At 33.3% G+C, this 26452-nt stretch overlaps 1 protein-coding gene across 7 annotated transcripts in view; it reads left to right on the top strand.

Annotated features, from left to right (window-relative positions):
* Window positions 1-26452, top strand: part of ninaC (STKc_myosinIII_N_like and MYSc_Myo21 domain-containing protein ninaC) — a 186670-nt gene that overhangs the window by 951 nt on the left and 159267 nt on the right. The gene's annotated exons all lie outside the window — the stretch shown is intronic.

The following is a 26452-nucleotide window of genomic DNA, read 5'->3' as shown; positions in this document are numbered from 1 at the left end:
CAAATAACATTTAATTAAAGTACTGGGAAAACATATGTTGGATTAGAAAAATATCAATAGTAGTTAACGGAGCATGTTCCTAATGTTTTTGTAGTTGTTAATGTAGTATTATTATGTTTACTGCTCTTAAACGTATAAGAGACTCGGTCTTTTGCTATTGGCAAGGCGCCCCAAAACGAACGAACGAACGTATACGAGATATGATCACAGACAGATGTTATAGAGATGTTTTTGTTGCAGTTTTGATAGCCGTTTTGCAGGAGGGAAAACTCATTGTTCACTCATTAGATAGAAAAGTCCACCATAGAACTATATTTTTAAAATAATGGGCAGAGATTCATTACATTCAAATGCTTCTAATTACATTCAGCACTAGATCAAGATCTGAATTTTACCTCTGTATTTACATGCATTATCTGGATTTAAATTATATTAATCCTGTTGGTTTTCAATTTATACTTTACATGGAATAATGCAAAGAAAAACTTCCAAAACATCGTTATGTGCACATGTAGGCCTATATAGATTTTTTTTCTTTGAGTTCTGACTATTAAGGCCAGACCATACAGACACCAAAAATGCTTCATAGTATAGTATCCACAATTTGAATTTTTGTTTGCCCGTAAAGGGATATTGTAAAGAAGTTATGCTGATTTAGGTGAATCTTTTATGATTTTATGTTCGAGAATCGCAGCACAATATTGGGAAAAGGTTGCCTATGCTGACTATCTTTTAGCATGTTCCTCTCTCGTCTACCAAGTTATGGCTAAGGCAGTATGTAGACCTATGCTAAAATAGAGTTACAGTTACATTAACATTAAGATAATATAAATTGTTTTACTTTTATATCATCAAACAGGAAAAAGTAAGGCCCCCATCACAAGTTTTGTGATACAATATACATAAATTTAACGTACATAGAACAAATCCCCCTACCTAGCGAAAAGTTCGGGCTCATTAACCAACAAATTTTCACAAATACAAATAATTATTTTATTATACAAGATTACAAATAAAAAAAAAACTAATAATTTCAATGAAAAAAATTACATTCTTGAAAAAGTGTCTGCTTAGACATTATTTTTTCCTTGAATATTTTCTATATATAAATTGTATTCCTGTAAAATCAAACTCCACCTCAAACCCTTTGATTTTTATATTTGATTTTCTGTACGAAAAACAGTGTATTATGATCAGAAAACGATAAAATATGGTTACAGTGGGTGTAACATACACTTCAAAGTGTTGCAGAGCAAGCAGTAAGGCCAAAGCTTTTTTTTTTTCAATAGTTGAACAATTGTGTTAGTGTCAGATAAACTTTTTAGAAAATTAAGCAACAAGATGATCTATTCCTAAGTGGTCTTCTTGTAACAACACTGGGCCTCAACACAAATCACTCACATCAATTGCAAACTTGAAAGGTTTTTAAAATCTGGAGCAAGAAGTACTGGATGACTTGATAACATTGACTTTACAGAACCAAAAGCTTCCTGACAACTATTATCCCATAAAAATTTAACTTTTTTCGAGGTTAGAGCAGTGAGAGGGAGTACAACTTGTGATTTTTTTTTCTTTTTTATACAAAATTACCTATAAAATCCAGCCATTCCAAGAAAACTTAGTAGAGATTTTCTATTATCAGGGACTGGAAAATTCACAGTGGCTTCAACTTTAGCTTCTCTGGGACTAGCTTTACCATGACTTACCACATGCCCCAGATAAGTAACACTACTCTCACCAATCTCACTCTTGACTAAATTAACCGGTAAATCAGCACTAGCAAGTCTGCTAAACAGTTCTTTCAAACCGAGAATGTGTTCCTCCCAAGAATCACTACTAAAAGCAATATCATCAATATAAACATTACACTTGATAAGTCCCTGCAAAGCTTGATTCATCAAACGCCGAAAGGTAGCAGAAGCATTCTTCATACGAAACGGCATTACAAAATATTGATACAACCCATCTGGAGTTGCAAATGCAGAAATTTTCTTACCCCTCTCAGTCAATGGTACTTGCTAATACACCTTTAGCAAATCAAATTTACTGACAAATTTTGCTTTACCAATACGGTCAACACAGTCATCTATCCAAGGGATAAGATAAGTGTCAGCCTCAGTGAACAAACTCACCTTGCAATAGTCAGTGACAAAACGCACATTACCATCAGGTTTGGGAACTAAAATACAGGGAGAACTCAGTCACTTTGACTAGGCTTCATGAGGGGATTATCCAACATATATTAGATCTCAGACTGCATCAAATCACACTCGCAAGGGCCTACACGATAGGGAGGCTGTTTAACAGCAACATGATCACGACATCAACATCATGGAACAACACATTTGTCCTTCAAGGCATATCAGGAAACACACGTGAATACATGTCAAGCAATTCTTTCACATCAACCATGCCTGAAAACTTTAAATCAATCAATCAATCACATCAACCCATTGCTAAAGTGACAAATGAGACAGCTTTACATCTAGATGAGCGAGAAACTCAGAGTTGCATAATTGAATGACGAGCCGGAAAATTTTACAACAAAATCACCATCTTCATCCTCTTCATTTTTGTCTTCTATACTGATGACTGCACCTGTCTTGGCTTCTTCATTTCGTTCATGGTAAGCTTTAAGCATGTTGATATGACACACGCCTCTTCTTTCCCCTATCAGGTGTACTGACAACATAGTCTGTGTCGCTAATTTCCCTTTTAATCATAGTCTGTGTCGCTAATTTCCCTTTTAATCATAGTCTGTGTCGCTAATTTCCCTTTTAATCATAGTCTGTGTCGCTAATTTCCCTTTTAATCACATACGGTCCATTGAACTTGGCACTCAAAACATTGGAACTTTGTCACTAGGCTGAAATTTTCTAGCTCTTGATGATCGTTTGTACCAAGTCCTCATATTTTTCTGGGCTATCTTAATATGTTCACTGGCAGTATAATAGGCTGTCTTCAGTCTTTCTTTAAATTCCGACACATAATTTAAAAGATTGTACCTCGCAGTTTCATTCATCCACTTCTCCTTTAACATTTTCAATGGATCCATAACATCATGGCCAAACACAAGGTCAAACGGGCTAAAACCAAAGGATTCTTGAACAGTCTCCCGATAGGCAAACAGCACAAGAGGCACTCCATCATCCCAGTCTTCCTTATTGCCAAGGCAATATGCTTTCAACATGGTCTTTATAGTTTGATGAAACCTTTCTAGAGCTCCTTGGGACTCTGAATGTTATGCACTGGAGTGGAACTGCTGAATCTACTACTGGTGCATAACATGTTGGAATATTCCAGACATAAAGTTACTCTCTTGATCACTCTGGATAGACTTGGGCAATCCAACCAGGGTGAAAAACTTGATCAGAGCTTTCACAATGATTGGTGCCGTTATCTTACGAAGTTGAACAGCCTCTGGAAATCTGGTGGCCACACACACGATCGTCAGAAGATATTGGTTCCTAGATTTTGTCTTCGGTAGAAGCCCAACACAATCAACAATTACCCTACTAAAAGGCTCATCAAATGCAGGGATGGTTTTCAGCAGAGATTTCAGGATGGACTGATTTAGCTTCCCTATAACATGACACACATGACAAGTGCGACAAAAAACGACCCACATCTTGCCTAACACCAAGGGAATAGAAATGTCTTATGACACGACTTGGAGTTTTGTTTACTTCAAAATGACCTGCCATAGGTCGTTCATGAGCAAGACTGAGAACCTCAACCTTTTGCCTTTTAGGGACAACAATTTGAAACAAAGTACTCCAAGCAGGTTTTGGAGACTTATCAAGAGGTCGCTATTTACGTATGAACAAACCCGACTTGAAGAAGTAGCCACATGGCACTTTAGAGATCTCTTCAGTCAAAGCTTGTCCCATCAATGGATTTAATGTGCGATCAGACTTTTGATCTTCAATCAACTTGAGATGGGACAAAGGATTACGAGACCCAATGCGAGTTATCTCTGCCATATGACAGGAATCAGGCAAATCAGAATTAAATGGATTAAAAAAAAAATGTCTCTGACAAATTAACATCATCCCTAACAGAGACATTATCACGTACCAACGTACCAGCTCATTAGAACAGTCAGTATCGAAGACATTATCATTAACCATCACATCTTCATAAGATAGATTGGTAGAACTCTGAGTCTTCTAATGAGTCATAGCTCAGGTTACAGCACAGGAAGGAAACATAGCGGATAAATTAGGACTAAGAACCTCCAACTCCTGATCAAATATTGGCTCTTTAACCATCTTCGGTCAGACATCAACATTCTCATCTACCAAGTCATTACCAAGCAAAAATTGATTGACAGTCATACGCAACACGGAAACAACACCAACAACAACAGGTCCTGATTTCCAGTCACAGTGAAGATCCATACAATGCAAGGGAACACTGAAATGGCTATCACCAACCCAATGAATTGGAACATATTCCTCAGTAAATGAATTTTCAGTCACAGGGACAACTTCCCTCAAAACAAGTGACTGGGCACAACCAATATCATGGTTGATACAAACAAGGTGCAGTGAACCATCATCAACACTAACAAAACCCTTAGCAGAATATGGCTGGAAAACTGTATCAAGAGGTCTGGAACAAATACTGGAATTAACAGGCTATTCTGTCAAAAACGTGGTCATTTACAGTGTTAACCTCTACTGGTAGCACACTATAGTGAGACTTTTGTAGAGTAAGAGACACAGTCTTAGTTTCTTCTTTCCTTTTCAACTTGAAACATTCAGACACTGTGTGATCTGATTTCTTACAATAACTACACATTACTATTCAAACGGATACTTTGAGACTTGACATGCGAATCAGAACTAAACCTTTGACCTTCTGCATTTTTTCTAGTGTTCTTATCTGTGTCCCTATAGTCCTTTGACCTATTAAACCTATTATCATAAGACCTCAACTCCTTGTGAGCCAGTACATAATCATCAGCTCATACAAATGTTTCACGAAGGGTAATTAACTTCCGTTCATTTAAGTAAACCTTAATGTTCTCACTAACAGGATTTTTAAACTGTTCAATTGAAATAATTCATCTTAATCTATCAAAATCATTCCTACACTGCTGGTTTACACCATTTATCAAACCAATCTGATTGTTCTCTGCTAAATTCTACATATGTCTGCTTACCTTGTTTTGTCTAACTCCTAAACTTCATCATATAAGCTTCAGGAGTTAATTCATAGGCCTGTATAATAAAATTTTACAAGAATTCATAATCATCTACTCTATTCTCAGTAATAGAAGCATAAATTTTTGGGCCCTACCAAACAAAACCCCTGATAACATTATAAGCCCATTTTTCTGCTGACCTCTTACTTTTTTTAGCTTTCCTTTCAAAACACAAAATATAAATCCTTTTCATTAAAAGGAGGCACAACTCTATCTTCTTTAAAAAATATCTGGTCTAGTTTTACCTGTATCATTAGAATTAGACTGCTTGATTTTTTCAAGCTCTAACTCCTTTTGAACATTGAGCTCACGAAGTTTTATTTGAGCTTCGCTATCTTTAGCTCTCTCCTCTGCTTCTAATTGCTCACGTTTTAACTCTGCTCCTCTTCTCTCACGCTCAGCTTCTAACTGTTCAAGTTTTAAGTCTACTTCTAATTTTAATATCTCAAGCTCAGCCTGAGCTTCTAACTCTTTTTCTCTTAAATGAGCTTCTATTCTAAGTCTTTCAAGTTCTACATCTGGTAAATCAGAACACACTGATTCCCTATCCATCGTATCTAAACACATTCTGAGGTAACACATCGTCTTCAACCAAATGTTGAGCTAACACATGTTTATTATCTTCTTTCTTCATTGAATTTTTAACGTTAAGCCCAAGATGTTTGCTTAAACTCACTAAGCTAGATTTCTTAAGATAACAACTCAATTTGTAGATCCTCACAAAATTTGTCAAAAACTCGGAATTGTTAAACTCTGACATGATTGCTGGCTGTTTATACAATTAACAGAGGTTTACTTTATGAACAATCTTTGAATTACAAATAGGATAACAATCCCGATCCCGGAGAAAGGCCCCCAATTCTGTTACGTTCAACTATTGTACACGACGTAGACTATGTAAGTCTACTAAAAAAAGTTTACCATACAATAGCAAAACATTAACAGAGAATGAAAATGATAGCTAGCAAACAAAATATAACTATATTTGAGATTTAACATAAATATTTACAGCACTACATAAGATCCACAGAAATACTCACAGCGTACCAAAACTGAATAACAATATTATATGAATTCTTACTCCATAATCTTTTAGATATAAAAAGTTGATATGCAGGAACACAGCTTCGGACATTGAAACCGATGAATATTTGAACTTGTATAATCTTCAACAAGGTATTCTTCTGTTGTGCATAGTCCTTATTTTTCAGTCACAGAGGGTGTAGCTGAAAAAATATCTCCAAATTCCCGCGGTGTAATAGACTCATTTCCTCTCTCCCACTCGTCACCTGTCCTTTAATATACCAGGGACCAACACTCCCAAAATGTTCTTAACGGACGAGAAGCGCCCAGGACTAGCATTACGCAACATGGCGCAACACGACGGACCCACTTTATAATCATCTTATATAGCTCATGCCTGTCAGACGGCTGGCGCCGAAGTAAAATCCAGAACTCTCGTAGAACACAGCGACATTTTCGAGTTACAATTACATTAACATAAAAAGGTCAATTGTTTAATTTTTACATCAACAAACATGAAAAAGTAAGCCCTTATCACAAGTATTGTAATACAATATACATAAATTTAACGTTCCCGTAACAGGGAGGGATCCAATGTAGTACTGTGTGGCCTCTCAAAGGATCCAATAACTCTAGCGGTAGTATCTCAACAGGTGGCTGGTGCCCTGGCCAATTTATTACCTAATCGAAGGCTGACGTATTATGATTTATCCATTTCGCATAGAAACCATCAATGAGAGAGAAAGAATAAAAATACGTCACCCACATAATTCATGTAACTGATTAACAATATCCACCCACCAGATGAAGCTAGGGTTTAATTGATCCAAATGGTGGGCTGGGGTTTTAGTTGGTAGCTGGTTGGCTAAGGAATGCTTTTTGTCACGTTTCTTTGAATATCCGCTGGTCAATGAATTAAGCAGTTAATGATTTGCCGAGTATCTAATAGGCTCATTCATGAAAGGTTGTGTATTCATCATTTTGAGTTTAAGCTCAGTGACTCCATCCAATGTATTTTCTTTCTGTCTACAGCAAATCCTAGATATTAATTTCGTTAGGCTTTCTGTAATAATGAGCCTCCACTCTTAGGAGGTGGATCTATCTTATTTTAGATAAGCCCCTCTTTTTTTTCCCCCTCTTATTTATGGTTCCATTATTTTGAAATTGATGAGGTCTTTAGAATTTGTTTGTTCTATAGTAAACTATTGCAGAAGAGAAAGGCTAATTTTTTAATACTTGAATTCATCGTACAAGTACCAGACGTTGCCTTCCTAATTTCGTAAATACTCCTGAGATGGATGGTGCTTCCAATGCACATCACGCATTACACTGAAGTCATTGATAAAGGTGTAATTGTCGTCTGTCGACCTCGCTAAGTGCACTATAGCCATTACTTTAGAGTCTAGGCTGCACCGGCTAACTTCTATTTTTCCACCGTTTTCGCTTTATAAGGCAACAGAGGTGTGCGTCTCCCCTCGTTGAACCAGGGCTCTGAGTGACCTTCCAGGCTCCAGCACCGGGATACACGGCACTGATTCATAAATCCAATTCTAAAGGGAATTTTCAGCGCCCCATTCTTGACTTTCATCTTATTGTCCAGACACTTTAACTGTGACATCATAGTTATATTGTGGGGGTCCAATTTCCCTTTGAATAAATCTTTCATCTTCGTTTCATTTACTTTCCAATCAACAACTTTACTGTCCAACCTCCATTAACTAGTGCTGCAGTAATATCTCGCCTCTCGTTTATTGAGCTGTTGACAAATAAATCTATATTCCTCCCGTTTTTAATATATCATTCCGTTTTTTCATCAATATTGACATTGATCTTTAAAAGTGATATCACTAGTATTATAGCATTTCTAAACTCACAGTGAAGGAAAATACTCTCCATCGTTTGTAAAAAGAAATAAAAATATCAGCTGTTCTTTGTATATATATATATATATATATATATATATATATATATATATATATATATATATATATATATATATGTATATATATATATTATATGTATATATAATATATATATGATATATAATATATGTATATATATATAATATATATACATACATATATATATATATATATATATATATATATATATATATATATATATATTTGTATATACACACACACACACATATATATATATATATATATATATATATATATTATATATATTTATATATATATAATATATATATATATATATATATATATATATATATATATATATATATATATATATATATATATATATATATATATATATATGTATATATAAAGAAAAATAGTAAACCTGATTACCAAAGAGCCCTAAGGATGAAGAAATTTAGTTTATAGTGGGAATATAATGGATTAAATGTTAGGATACTGTAAATAATTAGATACCGAAGAGGGAACTAAGAAAATGCACTCTGGTGAAAGTTTGTTGGTGGAGGGCACTTGGTCGAAAGTAAAAAGAATTCAGAAAAAAAAAATGTATAAGTGCGTGATGTGAGGTACAATATAGTGCTAAAAATAATTTGTAAAACATCTCATGAATTGAGTTAGAATTTTGATGCAAAATTAAGCGGGAAATCCATGATATTCTTTAGAAGGGTAAATTTCAGCCTCTTTTAAATCTACCTTTTAAAAGATGCAAACTTCTTATATGAATTTTCAATAATGTCTCCAAGCAAATATAAAAAGGCCTCATCGTTATAGATTTTGTAGAGAAGGGAAGCATTTCTTATATGTAACTAAAATCAGTAAGGCTGTTTTTTTTCGCTTATTGAGAAATGTATTGAACTTTCACATATGTCTTGCCAGCAAGTTTCTGTGAATACATCTTAGTTTAAATAAAAGATAAGGCTTTAATGATAAGATTGATATATGAAACGGAAAACGGATGACAAATGACATTAAGATTCGTTAGTATATTCGGTAATATTCTGTTGATATCAACCTCACAGTACATGTACGAACTAATGATTTATGATTAACAGATATAGCCTGTAAATTCCCCATATCGATCTCTGATGATGCTGTATGGTTAACAGGATGCTATGTCCCAGCAATTCATGATTGACGAGATTGATTTGTGAGGAACAAAACCTTTGCTTTTATCGTCTTCATTAGAAGCTTGACCTCACTCTGTAGATCGACTTCATTGTGTGGAATATACATTTCGAAAATGAAATTTCTTTCAAATAGTTAAGAACTTATCTATTTAACCTCACAGCTTTCAGAATGATATTGACCCTTACCTCCCATAGATGACTTATATGAAGTTTGAAGTCTTATTTTAAAATTATTTTCAAAGATATTGAAGTTAAAGTCTTTAACAAAATAGTGGGTAAACAATATAGAGTATCTAACAGACAGACAGGCAGGCAGACGGATAGACAAGGCGGTAAAATTTCATTGCAAGTTTTAGACGAAACTTATTTTGTACTGTACAGTGTATTCGAAGCATTGGCCTTTCTCTTTTTCAGGAGCCCTTTTCCGATGTCCTTTACGTGAATTATACGCCCTGAGGTAATCTGTATTGATTCTGTCAACACCAACAATTTATACCTTAATTCCACTGTCATTTTTAATACTATATGGGTATTTTAGTATACATATTTATTTCCTCTATCATGCAACATTCAGGTTATTTCGATGATAATTTGTTACCTCATTTCTGCACTCGCCGTAAGCATAGCAAAGATTATGTATTAACAGAGGTCTACAAAAGAAAAAATAAGAAAATAATGTAAGTTAAAAGTTATTTGATTTTATGATGCATACTTTGACGGTTGCTATACCCCTTTGTAAAATGCTTCATTTGCGCGGAAGTAATACATTAATGGGTATTAGAGGGCTATAAAGTGATATAATCTAGAAATCTATAGATAAAAGTAACCTGACGAGTAAAAAAGTACTCTCTTCACATTTGATTTTCTTTTATATATATATCTTAGAGTACTTACTTCGAAAATGTTTGACAAATCATTTAATAAACAAGACATGATTCGAAATTTGATTGATAATATTTCATCTACACAAGTAATTCTTTATTGTATTTAGGCTGTGTTTATCGAAAGAACCCCAAACACTCCAGAAATGTACGTTAGGCTTATGAATGGAGTTATTTCAAAATGAAATCTTCAATTGGAGTGGTTTTTATTTCTATATTCTCTTCTTTTTTATTGTTGTTATCTTGAAAAAAAATGGTCTGACTTTAAGTTTTACTTTGAAGTAAAATAAACATTTAACTATTTGTATTCTCTGAAGTTTCAAAACAGTAAAAGAAATTATAAGAATATTTACTTAAGTTCAGTAATAATAATACATACGTTTTCTTATATGTAACATCGCAAACTATATGGTTACTGCTTTATCACGAAAATTATGGTTTCCGAAAGTTCAAAATTATATCTAAAAATAGCACTGGAAGTGACCCACTTATTCTAACATAGAGGATTTGTAATTAGTGGTTTGTAAATATTTTAAAGGCTTCAGCATTATAGCAAATTCATAAAATTCGAACTCGACATTTGCTAATCTTTTCTATTATTATCTTTGATCTTGTCATTTTTGACTTCATATTGATTTCTATAGATTTTAAATTCATGGTATAATTTTTTACATAATATACTGTTAACAAATATAACTGACCGTGTTTTCAATGCTGACTTGTGTAGACAATTGAAAAATTTATGCATGTTCATATGCACACGGATATCATTCGTTTATCTTTCATTGCCAACTCTTCCTATTTCGAGTATCAACCTTTCCTCCCTTCTTTGTTGTCTCAGTTGTAGATTTTTAATTTGATCGCTAATTGCATGAGGTTACTATCAAATTTTATATTTATTAGCATGTATGTATACTGTGCACTATCTATCTATAAGACTACTTTATGTATATGTATATAAATATGCATATATATATATATTTATGTGTGTATAATATATATATATATATATGCATGTATGTATATGTATGCATATATATATATATATATATATATATATATATATATGCATATATATACATATATATGTCCGTTTTATATGTATATATATATATGTCAGTTTTATATATATATATATATATATATATATATATATATATATATATATATATATACACACAGTATATATGTCCGTTATATATATATATATATATATATATATATATATATATATATATATATATATATATATATTTAAAACGGACATATATATATGCATATATATATATATATATATATATATATATATATATAATCTACATATATATGCATACATATACATACACACATATATATATATATATATTATATATATATATGTCCGGTTTATATATATATATATATATATATATATATATATATATATATATATATATATATATACACACACACACAGTATACATGTCCGTTATATATAATATATATATATATATATATATATATATATTCTATACATATATATATATATATATATATATATATATATATATATTATATACATTATATATATATATATATGTATATATATATATATATATATATATATATATATATATATATATATATATATATATATACCTCATTTTTTGTATACTATAGAGATTTGCCAACCTCACAGAAAGGAAAAATAAACATAACATCAATGTATGCTATGGATCGATTTATGTTTTATACCAGTAGCATCATTTTAGACTATTTTAATTTCATATTTTATCCCAGGTATTTGCATTCACAATAATGTACTAGAATCTGGAGATGCCATTACCATCTTACTTTTCAGAAATTGGGATTTATTTTCATGAAATTTCAATGTTACTTTATTATTATTATTATTATTATTATTATTATTATTATTATTATTATTATTATTATTATTATTAGCCAAGCTATAACTCTAGTTGAAAAAGCATGATACTATAAGCCGAAGGGCTTCATCTGGGAAAATAACTCAGTGAGGAAAGAAAATAAGGAAACATAGAATAGTGTGTCTAAGTGCACCCTCAAGTAAGATAACTCTTAACCCAAAGCAGTGGTAGAAGACCTTGGTATAGGTGCTACGGCACTACACAAGACCAGAGAACAATGGTTTGATTTAGGAATGCCTATATCCTTGAAGAATTGCTTACCATAGCGAAAGAGTCTCTTCTACTCTTACCAAGAGAAAAATAGCCACTGAACAATACAGTGCAGTAGTTAATCCCTTGGGTGAAGAAGAGGTTTTCGACTATTTAGTCGTTTTTCTGGTCTAAATGTCTAATAAAAAACTTTATCAAACCATTAATATAGGAAGGAGGCATTACCTTATTAGGCGTCTGGACCATAATCGGATTAGTAAGAAAACGTTTACAGACATTATTACACAATACAAAACGAGACCTCTTTTTCAAGTGCAATGACCCCGCAAGCATAGAGGTGGAAAGCAAGCAACGGAGCACCAAGGCTTTCTTTCGCAAAGTTGCAAACACTAGCCGCATTTCTTACTTCCTGAAAATCATTTTGGGGGTTTCTTAAGCCTTTCGCGGATGGCGTGGCTCAGACAAGCAGGAGGATTTTGCAGGCATGCAGCATGCAAAAAAAAAGAAAAAAAAAGAAAGACACATTGGCTTCACCTCGGTGCCTCCTAAAGGCAAAACGAAAGGCGACCCCAAATAATGTCTGAAATGCAACGACAGATGTTGAACTCTGGTATTCTTGCTAGAAGGCCTCTGCTTTGAAGAGGCAGTTCGAGATGATTCACTGTTTTTCGTGGATTCTGACGCATATTGTACTTTTTTTTTGTCTTTTTCTTGATTAAGCTGCTTTAAGAGTGGTCAAGTTTATATAAAGTCGTTTGTGTTGGATTTAATTTGCTCACATTTTTTTTTTCAGTGAGACATGCAATACATTTTGAAGAAAGGTAGTCTAGCTGTTTAAAAATGTGTAAGAGTTATCCCTGTAGGGGCGGGGGTATCATTTCTGTGGGGGCACCTTAGAGAGAGTACTGTGGGCATTAATTACTCGAGAGACTTTGCAGTGTTCTTCCCGCCCTTAGCTGCGCTTGCTCGACATCATTCTATTCTGCCTCCGTTCCTGCTTATTCTCTTCCTTCTTGATTTGTCCAACCTGTCAAATATTGCTTCATGAGGAATTTAGCTGCAGGAGTTTCCCACAGTTGTTCTTGGGAAATGAGTGGCCATATATGCCCCAGCTGCGGGTTATGTATCCTAAGTTTGATCCATCCAGTCCTCTAAAAGATAAGATTCAATTTGTATCATCTCCAATTAGGACAGCATTCATAGTGACCGAGTCAAAACGCGCGTGTCAAACTTGAGGTAAAATGGAGGAGTAAATGTATTCTTATGTAATCATATCCTTTTCTAGAACAATGGTATTTCGAAAAAAAATACACAAACTTATATATTTTGCGATGTTCTTTCGACTAATACCTCAAAGTAAGTGGCTAAGTTGTTATTTTTGTCAAAACTTTGTGCTCTGATAAAATAAATTAAGGAAAATTACTTTTTCGATTGTAGAAAACTCGCATGCAGTAGTAGGACTGACAAGAATCACATGGTGGTTAGTAGTTGTAACTTTAAGAGGAAGATTAGATAGAGAATGCATCTTTTCAACGTATGAATTCTAAATATTAGATAATTGTTACTTGAATTCCAATTATTAGATATTACTTGAAGGTTTCGTACAATAGTCTATGCCACTGAAGTTATTCAACAATATTAAAAAAACACTCATCAAACTTTGCAATGGGTAAGGGAGAAATTTCAATAAATGATTAAAGTGGTCTTCATGAAGGTATCCCTATTACGATTATTGTTTATAAATTTTGTTAGCACTTCACCTTGAAGTTTGCAAAGAAAAGTCTAAATGTATCCTGCAAATCATGATAATGGCGCTTGGTCCTTTTCGGCGATGACCGTCACAACTGGATAGAGTCGAATAATTAAGCTAAGCATCATGCGGATGAAAGCTCATTGTGCCAGAGTTCAAAGATGGACGAGTTGCAGCGAATAAGAAGGTTCCTCAAATTCGAACAGCAAGCGGCAGTGAATCTTTACATATAGCCCACAAAGTAGCCATGACGGCGGAGGTGGTTGAAGTAAAAATTTCAACAGCTGTCTGTTTCCTTAATTCCTTTCCTCACTGGGCTATTTTTCCTGTTGGATCCCTAAGGCATGTATCATCCGGCTTTTCCAAATAGGGATGTAGCTTAAAAAGTAATGATAATAACTAGGTTTCGACAGCCTTGCCTATAAATGTCTGGTCGTTATAACAATTAAATTATCGGTCTTGCTTGGTGATGGTACCTTCAAATTATTATTCAAGTTTCAATTAATGGGTGTAAATCTATTACAGTCATCCTCAGATATATTTTACTATCCTCTAGTATTTTTTCTCAGGGGAGTGGGTTTATGCACTCAAACATTAAGCTTAAAATAACCCGTTAATGTCGAGTTCACTGTAACTTGTGAGTAAATTAGGCCCAAATCAAATATATGGATACCACCGTAGATATCACCCTAGTTTCTCAGCCTTCATGTCATATCAACAAGACATATGGTCAAATCATCATCATCGTTCTTATCCTAAACGTTTACCTTTTGCTATAAGTTATTCTCCAGGCAAATAGTATTCAATAACATTGGGATATATTTGGTTTAACATTTGAGAATATGTATACACACACACACACACACACATATATATATATATATATATATATATATATATATATATATATTTATATATGTATATATATATATATATATATATATATATATATATATATGTATAATAAATACATACACGTATATATAAACACAAAATTACCTTCTACCACATACACACGATTAAATATATGATTTTTATTTCTTTATAAGTGTGTGGGGGCAATAGCTGTTAGCTACAGAATACTGGAATTTTGTTCTTATTATTCATGGCCAATCCTTTCTTGCTACACACCAGTCGAGCCAGTTACGAATAGGTATGTACTATCGTCAGGTGGTGTCAAGAAATGACATGGGGGTAGTTCTCTCATTTCTAAGGGCTTGCTGATGAAGGGGAGGAAGGTGTTTAGTAAAAATTTTGAAAAATATTTTCAACACCGTTTCCCCTACAAGGGGTGAGGCACTAAAAGAGTTTAGCTTTCTGCAATTCTGGCAAATCCCAAGGGGGTAAGTTGTTAGCCCTGTCGTGTTTTTCTCGACTAACCCTTGCTGTATACTTGATAGTTGTAACATTAGTGGGTTGATACTAAGAGGTTCAGCATAATTGCAGTGTTCTTTACTTATGGAACTTTGTCCTTTATATTGAGAGGAGTTATACGTGATTGAAGGATGATTGTGGAAGATGGGAGGTCATATACATCCGCATTTATGCACACACATACGCACACACACACACACATATATATATATATATATATATATATATATATATATATATCTATATATATGTATATATATATATTCAAATAAGCAATATATTATACTCCCTTAATGTCTGTTTTCTCTCTATACCTCGGGATCAGAGACCCAAGGGGGAATCAACTCAAAGAGGATAGCTTCTAATCGGCCGGGGAATCGAACCCTGGTCCGAGAAACTGGGATAACAGTGACATACCATTTAGGCCCAAAGAGAGATTCCCCGGCCGACCAGAGGCTATTATCTTTGAGTTGATTCCCCCTTGAATCTCTGATCCCGAGGTATAGAGAGAATACAGATATTAAGGGAGTATAATACTGTATATGGCTTATTTGTTTATGAAAAACGTCTAAATGAGAAAAAAATATCATATATACAGTATGTATATATATAAAGTATGTGTGTATATATATATATGTATATATATATATATATATATATATATATATATATATATATATATATATATATATATATATATATATATATCACCTATATGATAAAGGACAAGTGTCTGCCTTTATATATATATATATATATATATATATATATATATATATATATATATATATGTGTGTGTGTATATTATTATACTGTATGGATCCAGGGTCCGAGCACCCAACATATCTTATACGATTATGACTCCCGAAGTCTGGGCATTAAAAATATACTATAGTTTGCTCTTTGGCTTTCGTAAAGGCCTTGGAGCATGTGGTGCCCTTCTTACAATCTCCAATGGTGTACAGAACTGTCTTGATTGTGGTCAGAAAGTTCGTATGATTGGCTTTGATTTTAGTGCTGCCTTTGACCGTGTTGATTATCAAGAGGCCCTTGTTTTAAAACTAAAACAGTTGGGCGTGGGTGGGTCTTTTTTGAGTAATAGGTCGCAAGAGTTGTTGTTGATGGGCATTATAGTGAGTATTTTAATGTGATATCTGGTGTTCCTCAGGGTAGTGTTCGTGGCCCATTTCTTTAAATACAATATACACATGACATGTGGTTTGGCTTAGAAAACAAGCTTGATGCATATGCAGATGATGCTACTCTCTTTGTATTAATTTCATCTCCTGAATATAGATCTGTGGTGGCTGAGTCCCTTCATAGAGATCTGGCTAAAATTGGTGCATGGAGCAAATTATGGGGCATGAAGATGAATCCAAACAAAACTTAAAGTGTGATTGTTAGTAGGTCGAGGACAGTTGCTCCTCAACAACCGGATCTCCGGATCTCGGCATTGATAATGTTTCTTTAACTCTGTATGACTATTGAAATTTTAGGTGTGATTCTAAAACAACAAATCTACTTTTGAAAAACAATTAGGTCTGTCTCTTCTTAAATTGCGCAAAAAATTGGCTTATTGAGAAAGTCTTTTAAAATTTTCGGTGATCAGTCTATTCTGAAGAAGTGTTTTAATTCTTTCATTCTACCTTGTTTCGAGTATTGTTTTCCTGTCTGGTCTTCAGCTGCTGATTGTCAACTTAATTTGTTGGACAGGAACTTACGGTGTATTAGATTTCTTATTCCTGATCTAGATATTAATCTCTGGCACCGTCGTTCAATTAGTTCATTACGCTTGTTGCATAAGATTTTTCATAATTATGACCATCCTTTACATTCAGATCTTCCCGGACAGTACCACCCTGTTCGTAATACTAGGCAGGCAGTTAATTCTAATAGCCAGGCCTTCTCCATCATGAGGCCCAATACTATAGAGTATTCTAGAAGTTTTATTCCAGCTATGACCAAGTTGTGGAATGACCTTCCTAATCGGATAGTTGAATCAGTAGAACTTCAAAAGTTGAAACTTGCTGCAATGTTTCTATGTTGAACAGACTGACATAATTCTCTTTTTATAGTTAATATATAAAAGATCTGTTTTAATGTTGCTACTGTTTTTTGAAATATTTTATTTTTACTTTTTATTTCTTTTCATACAGTTTATTCATTTCCTTATTTCCTGTCCTCACTGGGCTATTGTTTGTTGGAGCCCTTGGGCTTATGGCATCCTGCTTTTCCAACTAGTGTTGTAGGTTGGCTAATAATAATAATAATAATAATAATAATAATAATAATAATACACTCGGAAACCACAACTGCCGTGTTGTAGTTAGGAAAAGGGGAGGGCATGAAAAGGGATGAATCTTTTTGTTGTCATATCTAAATATTTAGCTGTCCATTTTCAGGGGTCTATATATATATATATATATATACAGTATATATATTCATAACGATGGTACTGACTTCGGCAGATAAATATCAACATCAGTTTAATTATTTTGATTGTTTACATAACTTTAATGTATGATGTTTAATCCATCTGTTGTCCTTACACTACATGCTACATTTCTCATTAAGATTCTGAGAGAAACTTTGAACTCGGATGATTTTGACATAACGTGAAATACGGCTTTGCTGCTATCACTTTATTAAGACCGTACACTGATGCTTCTTATTGAAAATCGTGTGAAGGGAGATTTTTTTTTCCTTATGAAAAGTGTCCTCGAGATGAGATTGCATTTTTCCTTGGGAAACTTATTGACAGTATTGAGTCTACTTGCTTTGACCATGGCAGACTTTCGTCTTTATAACAACGCGGGGGACAGGGAAAGAACGGCAAAGTTCCTCATGTTAGAGAGGTGTATAATGATTTTAGATTTTTTTTTTTTTTTTTTTTTATAATAACACAGCATGCATAGTTTATTTCCACTAATGATTTTGAAGATTTTTTTCATATTCTTCACAATAATTTCCTCCTTATAACTACAGTCATTATTTACAGTTTGGTCAACTTGCTTCCGCCCTGACGATCGATCATCTTTCTTTCTGTTTGATTACAGATGTAAAACGATTTATCTAATTCTTAATGACACGTAAATACAATTGAATAACGATGTCGTAAGAATAACGTAGTGCAGAGAGAACCAGGGACAGTGAATTAAGAATAACCTGTGGAGACATGATAACAAATGATAACAGGACGCTAGTTCGTAACTCAAGTCTGAATAAATAGGGAGGTGATTAAGTTTTGAGTCTTAAAGGTGGGAAGAGGATCTTTAGCTATAGGTAGTAGGTTGGCCAAGGCACCAGCCACCCGTTGAGATACTTCCGCTAGAGAGATATTGGGTCCTTTGATTGGCCAGGCAGTACTACATTAGACTCTTCTCTCTGGTTACGACTCATTTTCCTTTTGCCTACACATACACCGAATAGTCTGGCTTGTTATTTACATATTCTCCTCTGTCTTCATACACCTGATAACACAGATTACCAAACAATTCTTCATCGCTCAAAGGGTTAATTACTGCACTCTAATTGTTCAGTAGCTACTTTCCTCTTGGTAAGGGTAGAAGAGACTCTTTAGCTATGGTAAGCAGCTCTTCTAGGAGAAGGACACTCCAAAATCAAACCATTGTTCTCTGGTCTTGGATAGTGCCATAGCCTTTGTACCATGATCTTCTACTGTCTTCGGGTAGAGTTCTCTTTCATGAGGGTACAGTCGGGCACACTGTTATATCTTATTTCTTTTCCTCTTGTTTTTTAAAAGTTTTATAGTTTATATATGAAAGATTTATTTAAATGTTACTCTTTTTAGAATGATTTATTTTGATTCTTAATTACTTCTCTTGTAGTTTCCTTATTTCCTTTCCTCAGTGGGCCATTTTCCTTTTTGGATCTCTTGGGCTTATAGCATCCTACTTTTCCAACTAGGGTTGTAGCTTAGCAAGTAATGATAATAATAATAATTCTCTTGTATCGTTCAATTTCAAGCGATGTCACTTGAGGTAATTCAAACCCAGGTGGGTCTTACAAGAGAAAATCTCATTTCCAATTTAAATCCCAAAATACAAGTGTCATTCCTATTAGCCACCACTGACTATACCTTTGAAGAGCCGAGTCGGCTATGGACAAAGTGACATTTTCCCTTTGTCGGTGCATGGAAGATACTCGATAACATTTAATGCTGGGGGAGTGGGTTTGTACAGCGCACGGTCCAGATATATATATATATATATATATATATATATAGACCTTGGTACAGCGATGCAAGTTCCCTTAAGTTTCTTTTCTCAGGAAGCCACTGTATATGATGGTTATAAACCGTATTCTTTCAGAGAGTTACCACAAGGGCGTAAGCTAGAGGTTTTAGGGCCCTGGGGATTGAGGTAATAAAGAAGCCCACCTGCCCCATGGCCCGGTGAGTTGGTGGTAATACTTACTTAGCTTAATTTCTGGCTCTGTTTTAAATCTCCCCTCTCTTGTAGGGTCTGGGGGAATTTTCGAAAGGAACCCCCCAGTCCACCCCCTTTGCTACACCACTGGATATCAGATATAGGGAAACTAATTCGACAAGACATATTATTAGTGAATTTTTTAAAGAAAAATTAACTCTGTTAAAGATTCTTTTTAGAGTTGAGGAGTCCTCTTTACCCGTATATCGTATTATTTGAAAATCTAGTACCAGAAAAATAATGGCCATTGCCTTAGCTTTTTGTAACCAATAATTAAATCATAATTAGAAAAATGGAAAACAGTAATAAATAATCCTCTATAAAGAAAGGTACAATATTTTATAATGAAATTGTGTGTTATCTCCAATCTCCCAGAGGAAGAATCTGTTATAACAGAATGGAGTGAAATAGAATTTAATCCCGAAATCCTGCGATAGTCTCGCGTTGCGTGAAGGCTTCCTGACCTGCATGTTGAAGGGCTTCCTCACCTGTAGAGAGAGAGAGAGAGAGAGAGAGAGAGAGAGAGAGAGAGAGAGAGAGCAAGGCTAAATTGATTAGTGCATCAGTACTATTAAGTGAGGGAGAGAGGTTTCTTTTAAAATTCCTGAGTATGAAAATCTAGTTCAGTGATGCGAGGTGGCCCAATTAAGTGAATAAATAGTTAAAGTTCAGGGGAAAATTTAATGTTTTATCTATCTATCAATCTATATATCTATGTTATATATATATATATATATATATATACAGTATATATATATTTATATATATATGTATATATATACATTTATATTTATGCTATCTATCTATCTATATATATATATATATATATATACATATATATATATATATATATATATACACACACATGATCTTTTCTCACACGTATAAATTGAATCTTATATTTTGTCGAATAACCATAATAGCATAGTTTCCTTTCAGTTATTTTTCTTCGTTAACCAAATAAAGAGGAAACGTTAATATTATTTTCTTTAGTTTGAAAGATATTTCTCGAAGTGAATCCCTCGCTATTCTATTTCATTATGGTTTTCCGATAAGATAATTAACATTAAGTTATATTGTTTAAGGGAATGCAAGGGATTTCAAATGTGTTGAAATACCGAGAAAAGTTAGTTAATAGTGTTTTAAAGTATTTTAAAATTTTTCCACTATATATATATATATATATATATATATATATATATATATATATATATATATATATACATATATATTTATATATATATATATCATATATATAGTATATATTATATACATATATATATTTATATATATACACACACACACACACATATATATATATATATATATATAATATATATATATATATATATATATATATATATATATATATATATATATATATATATATATATATGTATATATATATATATATATATATATTATACAGTATATACGATGTGCATACAATGGAGAAGTAACTAAAATTGTTGCTTATACAGTCAGAATATTTCCTATAAATTTTCGTTGCTGTATTTATTTGACGAATTCGATGATTGAATTACATATTTTCAGATTATTTTAATATAGCTGTTCTCAAAGTTGTTTATTATAATGGAAGTGTTTCATTGTTTCACATAAATTTCAGCTGTGCCTTGGTAGCGAAGCAAGTCTCAAGTCAACATTCACCTCATACTGTCTTGTGATCCCTTTAGTGGCTTTTCACCAAGAAGAAGTTATTTACTCTTGAACACACACACACATGTATATATATATGTATATATATATATATATATATATATATATATATATATATATATATATAGACAGATAGATAGATAGATAGATAGATAGATAGATCGATAGATATAGATAGATAAATAGATATCCATGCACACATACATACATATACATATATCATATATATATATATATATATATATATATTATATATATATATATATGTATATGTGTATAATGTGTTAGTTATAAGCCTTGCTTATCCTTCTAAAATGAAAAAAAAATTGCATCCAAATTACTTCCAGATACTATGAGTGCATTTTCCAGTTTGTGGATCATGGCACAGACGCGATTGTTGTTTAAATATATTCCTGTATGGCTGAGTTAGATCCATTGTCATTTATCTCTCCAGATCCTTATATTTTCATAACCTACTGATTCATCTTTTTCATTATTTCATATATTTAACTTTTGCATTAAAGTCAGCTATCACAACATTACGTTGATAGTAGTGTGATGTCATCATGCATAACTGCTTCAATTCACCCATAGCTCTTTCAGTATTAGAATTTGTTCGTGCATAACCCGATGAAATTCCCATGGCTTCTTGTTAGTATTTCAAGTTATCTTGAAGTATCTTTCCATCGTTCACTGTTTTCTGCTATCAGTGTTCTAAAATATTTTTTCTATTAATAATTGAAGCAATGCTATGCTTTCAGATGTTATAATTTCTTCCCTGCAATATCATTTCCATTTCCAGTGATTCTCCTATATATTCAATCTCTTTCCATCTTTGCTGGAATCTATTCAGTACCATTACGCTTAGTGTATATCCATTCATCTTCAACTCCATCTGTTTTGGTGTTTTTTCCATTCAGCATTGTTCACAATGTTCTCATGTAAGTTGTTTTAGAACTCCTCTGTGTTCTCGGGAATAAGGTATTTTAATAAAACGATTATTTATCGCAGTTGTGATCGAATCATGTAGAAGCCACGAATGTAGCTCAACTGTGGTAGGAGCAGTTCCCTATTAATCAGTCACGGGTCTCTCGCAAAGATTAAAGACCAAACATCCTCCTAATATATATATATATATATATATATATTATATATATATATATATATATATATATATATATATACGTATATATATATATATATATATATATATATATATATATATATATATATATATGTGCATATATTCATATATATATATATTTATATAAAACAGAGAGATAGAGAGAGAGAGAGAGAGAGAGAGAGAGAGAGAGAGAGAGTTTATGCATTCTCATGATCCATATATATTTTCTAAATGAAGATATTATTATTATTATTATTATTATTATTATTATTATTATTATTATTATTATTATTATTGTCTAATGTTGAAAATAAGGTTGATATGCTTTACTCTGCACTGGATGAAGTCAATAGCAATGAACTATGAACTGGTTTGGCAATTTATCGGAGATTTATAGGGAAGAAAAACAAATATATATCTGAAACTTTATACTTGGAAATACTGTACTTTCTGAAATCAGTTTAAAAATATGTATATATATATTGCTTTTGGCTGACATGTATTCATAATATTGACTTTTAGTTTATGTTGTTCTCAATTTTTAAACAACTAAAAAATACGGCTTTTTTGTTTTAACATAAAAGAAAAAAATATCATATTTGCATGGAAACTAACTTTAGAAAGTGAAATAAAAGGTACATCTCGAAACTGTAACCTGGTTTAACCTGAGTTTGGCAATAAAAAAGATATACGAAAATGCTATGAATGATGCATATTGTGTTTCATATAATAAAGATAATCTTATTTCGATACCTCAGCTGCCGTTCACATCTTGAGTAGGGCTAATTAGAATTTTCACAAGTGGATTTCATTATTTTATGCATTCATCATTTACATGAATCTTTCTTCACAAGTGGATTTCGTTATTATATGTATTTAACATTTACATGAATCTTCGCATGATCTTTTAATTTTATAGTGAAAAATATTAAAACTTGGTTTTAGAATTGATATTCCAATTTCTTACAGGAACAGTTCGGGAAATGATACACTATCATTTCCAGTCTCAAATAAACCTTCCCTTAATATATGGTTCGTCTAGAGTCCCTTCCAGTTTCAAGGCTCCTATAGAAATTATGGGAATAATGATACAATTTTTTTGGTGTATTTATGTGCTCTAGTTTTGTAACTAATGATTCTTGATATAATTTGCTGCCTTTTGAACTTATCTCGATTCATAATTTTAGACGTTACATGAGTATTTTGTCAATTTATAATACTCAAATTAATAGATTGTTGGTCTACCATAATGAAATGCAGTATCCATATGGGTCCTGATGTAATGGTAGTATTTTCGTATGCAATCCCTAATATTACAGTTCTTTATAATCTTAAACTTGTTGTGGACAATCAGAATCTTTTTTACATGTACATATTATTAGAGAGCTCTTTAAATAGAAACTATGGCACCCAGATAAGCAAAACATGTGCATTGTAGTACCCATACAGTAAAAAATCTAGTAATATAAGAGAGGGTCCTATATGGCATATCCTGACTCTGGAAAAGTCTGGATGATACGTAACACCTTGAAGCTATAAGTGAGGTAGGCTTCATCCATTCAGTATACTTATAAAAGGTCCAGTGGTGAGAGAGTTACTCTGGGCTGCAAGACAGCAAATCCACAGAAAATGGTAAATTATTGTTATTACACAGAAAAAAAATCTATGGATACGGATAACGTTTAATGTAGCAGGATATACAGCATTCAGTTTCTCCATAGCATTTTGTCTACCAATTTGTCTTCTTATCATTCATTTAACAACTCTAAAGTCATTCTCCTCAAGAGCATGTGTTGTCTTACTGCCTCCTCTCCCAAGGGATGTAGGGATGGAATAGCGTGTCTCGTTCGTTCGTCCCGGTTAAGCCTAGTTCTAAATCCGCAATAAAGTCACTGCAACTCATATAGTGATATTTTGCCAGTGTGCACATCTCGAATAGTAAGGAAAGTCCAATACTTTACTTAAGGCTGACTTGTTTTCCGTTAAGGATCTTCGTCGGAGGAATTAATAAGCTCCTGTTTATTTGTATTTCGAAGGGAGAACAAAGTAGTTTTTCGTATGTTCCTTACGTGTGACATTTAATTCTCCGAAGCTGGCTTCTGTATATGAGTTATGCTGTATAGCGTGATTAATTCTTCATGCTACCTGATACCATTGCTTAAGCGAAGAGAAGGCCGCAGAATCCATAGAAGTTATCATTTTGTGCATTGCTAGTGTTAGTCGGTCATTCGGTCATCTGAACATGATAGTTAGATGTGAATATCAATGTGCGAGGTTTTGGAGGGGAATGGTTTATATTCGAAGGGCCAATATTAAGAATAAAGAGAGAGAGAGAGAGAGAGAGAGAGAGAGAGAGAGAGAGAGAGAGAGAGAGAGAGATATGTTATAGCAGCACCGATGATGCGGGGATTGTTTAAAAGGTTGCTTAATTTGCATTTACTTTCCCTTAGGGAATGTTCTTTGCCATTACCTGCATGGATTAACTTCTACCTCGGTAGTGATATGTTCTAGTTGTTCCAAATGCATTCAGTGATTACTCTAGTCTTATAATCAAAGGGCAAATATGGTTAATTAGCAATTGATTATGATGAATCGTATTTCTGAAGGTATATTCTAGTTATTAGTTTATTTAAGTCACAATTTTCTCTGCATTATAAAGAAACATTTTATATAAGCTTTCATATCCTCATAGACAGAAACTGTATCATTATGTGTGGAAATTTACTTTCAAGACAACGAAACACCAAGCAGTGGGTTAAATTTAAGAAGATTTCTGTGAAAGGCTTCTCAATTCACTCATCCATTTTGCTATGATCCTAATGACAGTGAATTTGAGTGTCTCTTCACTGCTTCCCATCATATGGATGAATTTAAAGTTCACTGTAATTTTATTCTGCGAGAAGTGTCCGTTTAACTAACTAACTAACAAACTAACTAACTGCAAGAAGTGTCCGTCTGTCTAAGAAAATAAGCAAGTAACTAACTAATTTATATATATATATATATATATATATACCAAGGCACTCAAACAAATGAACAAAAGGGGACCTTTACTCTCTCCGCTCCTCCCAGCCTGACGAGGGATTCAGTAGAGTTTGGCTGGTACTGCTAGGGTGCCACAGCCCACCCTCCCTTGTTGTCCACCACAGATGAAGTTTCATACGCTGAATCCCCTACTGCTGCTAACTCCGCGGTCTCAAAGGCAACCGGAGGAAGCAGCAGGGCCTACCAGAACTGCGTTACAATTGCTCACCATTCATTCCTATTTCTAGCATGCTCTCTTGCCTCTCTCACATCTATCCTCCTATCGTCCACAGCTTTCTTCACTCCAGCCATCCACCCAAACCTTGACTTACCTCTTGTATTTCTCAAATCAACTCTTGCATTCATCACCTTTAGCAGACAGCCACTTTCCATTCTTTCAACATGGCCAAACCACCTCAACACATTCATATACACTCTAACTGCTAAATCATTTCTTACACCCATTCTCACCCTCACCACTTCGTTCCTAACCCTATCTAATCGAGATATGCCAACTATACTCCTCAGACACTAAATCTCAAACACATTCAATTTCTGTTTCTCTGTCACTTTCATTCCCCACAACTCCTATTCATACACCACAGTTGGTACTACCACTCTCTCATACAGAACTCTCATTACATTCATGCCTAACCCTCTATTCTTTACCAATCCCTTCACTGCCTCCCAACGCTTTGCATCCGTCATTCACTCTCTGACTTACATCTGCTTCCA

Source organism: Palaemon carinicauda, chromosome 15 (assembly GCF_036898095.1).
Source record: "Palaemon carinicauda isolate YSFRI2023 chromosome 15, ASM3689809v2, whole genome shotgun sequence".
Lineage (NCBI taxonomy): Eukaryota > Metazoa > Arthropoda > Malacostraca > Decapoda > Palaemonidae > Palaemon > Palaemon carinicauda.
This window is presented reverse-complemented; position numbering and strand designations above follow the sequence as displayed.